The following is a 3,634-nucleotide window of genomic DNA, read 5'->3' on the forward strand; positions in this document are numbered from 1 at the left end:
GCGCGTCTCTCAGTGAATGTAGTCGGCTTGCCGATGTCATCAGTGAATGAACCCCCCGGATACCAGCTACATATTCATCCCACAGTCTTGTCAGTCGTTGATTTGCTCCTATTGCCGTTCGTGATGTATAATTGTGTAATTGAAAATTAGAATTTTAATATATTTATGTATTACATTTTTATAAAAATATATGAAGTTGTATAATTGCAAAATCGTATTAAAAATGTAATTTTATGTACATTTTTATACAAATAAATGGAAGTTGTATAATTACAAAATCGTATTAAAAATGTGTTTATTTACGTTTGGCTTGCGGCGTATTTCAATTAACTTATTCCCCAGTTAGCACAACTTGGTTGAAATAACGTTGATTCAACGTAATATGCAAACATTGAATCTACGTTTAATTTTTGTTGTATATGAAAGTTTGCATCAACGTAAATCTCTACGTTGATTCAACGTAAAATGTCTAAGGTTTTTTCAACCCTAATTTTTCAACGTTGGAACAACGTCAAATGACCAATGTTGAATTAACATTGAATTTTGGTTGTATATGAAAGTTTTCATCAACGTAAATTTCAACGTTGATTCAACGTCAAATGCCTAAAGTTGTTTCAACGTCAATGTTTAACGTTAAAACGTCAAATGATCAATGTTGAATTAGCGTTGAGTTTTAGTTGAATATGAAAGTTTTCATCAACGTAAATTTCAACGTTGATTCAACGTAAAATGTCTAAAGCTGTTTCAACATCAATTATTTAACGTTATAATAACGTCAAACGATCAATGTTGAATCAATGTTGAATTTTGGTTGTGAATGAAAGTTTGCATCAACGTAAATTTCAACGTCGATTCAATGTTAATTCAATGTAAAATGTTCAATGTTGAGTCAATGTCAATGTTTAATACTTTAAACTTACAAAATACACTGAGTTCAAAATATACTTGACCATTTTTCTTTAATTGAAACTTGCAGAAAACATAAAATATTATGCATTGTACTATACAGGCATGTTTAAATCAATAATATAACAACAGCTACTATGTCTAGATTTCAAAATATACCTATGCATTACTGTCGTCTTAACTGACCTAATATTTCACACTTAGCTTAATTAAGAATCTTTCGCGTTACAGGATTCGGATTAAATCAGTAACTTTCTTGGTGATAAATTATTTGAAGCTCTACTCCTTAGCCAGGTCTTTTCTTGTCCGGCCAGAGGTATTGAAGCAAGGTATCCAAGAACCTTTGTGAAAGATAAAAACAAAACAAAAATATTTGAAACTGAAATATTATTTTAAAGTTAATTAATTGTATGGTAAATTTTAAAAATGTAAATACTATACTACATGTAGTATAATTTTAAAAATGTAAATACTATCTACATATAGATAGTTGAAACAACTGTTCTTCCCAGAGCAATCTACATTGATATACTGCAAGCATTACCAATAATGATGCAAATACTGAAAAATATTTACTATGAACTACAGTACTGCAAACATGGACAATTAGAGATTTCTCTATAGAGAGTGGCACTTAACCTAATACACATATTCATTCAGTTTTATTAATTTTGATATGCACAATATTAAATTGAATGTTGTGAGAATACAGTAATTGCCTAGGTTAATAATGGGCTTAAACTAAAACAATTTAACATTTTGCTAAATAATTAGGAACAACACCAAACAACATGTATGGATGGAGAACAAAAGTAAGTTTGAAAAAAACTTTAAGGCACATCTTTCAATAATAGAATGTGTTTTTTTTCCAAAGATTTAAATACATTTTTCTTTAAAGGCAACTCAGACAGCATCATACTACGAAGTTAGGTGCCATTTATCGTTGAAGAATATTAAGCATGTTAAGATAATATTTACGATTTGACTGTCCCCAATTAATTTAAACTTAATAATCGCCTTCGTACGACTATAATAGTCGTAAAACGACGATTAAGACAAATGTGTTTACTGTTTGTATGACTTCTTAGGTACCCAAGACTTTAATTAAGAAACAAATGGTTATTATACTGTGACACAGTAGGGTAGTCACTTATTGCTGTGGGATAGTGGTATTAGCAAATGCGCAGTATATTCTTGTAAAATTTAACAATAAAAATTATATACCTTTTTACTGCTTCATCATGGCTGCTCTTCCATCAGTTTTGTACCAGGAGACAAATAAATACACATTCAATAGTCGGTTTCTTCCCAGTGTCTACCACAAACAATATATTGCAACAAACATGGCTTCCTGTCAATGGATTGAAAACCTGAAAGAAATACCATATTATTTATAGTTAGGCCTATGCACACAACTAAATTAGCCCATATCTATTTTTATATTTCTATTATAATACTAACCATCAAAAGATATAGGCCTATTGTTAATTTTTCTCTTATTGACAGAAAATATAAAAATTTATATTATTAACATCTTCAAAAAAAAAAGAAAAAAATGATTACTGATGACATGACAGTGATGTGGCTATTATATACCACTGGCAGTATGTAGGCCCATGATATGAGATGAATTATTAAACACACATAATAGGCCTATGCCTAGCTGTTTTATTTTTGTCCATGCAACCACATTTTAACATTATATTTACAGTAATTTATTATAGACCCTATTATAGCATTTCAACACAGGACGTGACCATTTTGACAAAAAAAATCTAGGCCTAGGCGATTAAAAATTACCGCTTATAATTTAAACTTAGCCCACACAACATCCAACTTGCAGTGTAGCCCGAACAAGTAAAATTATGCTAACAATGCCCTTACACTACACTACCCTACAGTACTCTAGTCTATGCCTAGTCTCTTCTACTAGCTAGGGCCAGAGGGCTGGCTGGCCTAAATCTTAGCTAGAACAAAAGATAACCACATAATAATATAAAGCAAGCTTATACAATTCCGATATTCGGCTAGCCTAGATACACCCTGTAATATAGTATACAAATATAAAGTTCTTACCATTTATTTGATAATGCTGAAATTCTTTAGTATGTAAACTGTGTATGAAGACAGCTTTACAGCAACTGATACATACTTCAAAACTTGAGCATTTGTTTCTGATTGGTCTGTACCTAATGACCTAATCCGATTAGCCCATTACTTGCCACACTTTCAAGGACGGAGAACCAATGTAATGATTAAAGATCATGTTCTCATAATAGGCCTATGAGTTTTTTTATACCTCACTATGGAGGTAAACTTTAATAAATCTTGTACAATTATTTCTATAAAATTTCATATCAAGTTGAGGTTGATTTAAAGAAATTTAAACTTGGTTGAAACAAAAAATATTCTAAATGTTGATTATACGTTAAAATACAAACTACATTTTAATTTGACATTGAAAAGATGTTAAACTTCATGTTATTACTGTGATTTTAATATCTCAACCAGTTTTCAACGTTTTTATTGTTGAAATAATGTTGAGTAAATAATGGGTAGGCCTATTTCAATGTTGATTCTACATTGAAATAAAAACTATATTTAAAGTTAACGTTGGAAAAATATTGAATAAATATATTGCAATTGTTATGTCAAAATCGCAACCCGATTTCAAAGTGAAATCATTGTTGAAATAAAGTTTAGTAAAATCTTAAACTCCGGGTTGAAA

At 30.1% G+C, this 3,634-nt stretch overlaps 1 long non-coding RNA gene across 1 annotated transcript; it reads right to left on the reverse strand.

Annotated features, from left to right (window-relative positions):
• Positions 1–942: 942 nt before the first annotated feature.
• On the reverse strand, positions 943–3,071 carry LOC117123213. Its single transcript, XR_004447825.1, has 3 exons — positions 2,983–3,071; positions 2,131–2,276; positions 943–1,247 (listed from the first exon to the last, which is right to left on the reverse strand). It is a non-coding gene; the product is annotated as an uncharacterized LOC117123213 (long non-coding RNA).
• Between the last annotated feature and the right edge of the window lie 563 nt (positions 3,072–3,634).

This window comes from Anneissia japonica, unplaced genomic scaffold (genome assembly GCF_011630105.1).
Source record: "Anneissia japonica isolate Jap-2015-1 unplaced genomic scaffold, ASM1163010v1 scaffold42321_len3917_cov166, whole genome shotgun sequence".
Classification (NCBI taxonomy): Eukaryota; Metazoa; Echinodermata; class Crinoidea; order Comatulida; family Comatulidae; genus Anneissia; species Anneissia japonica.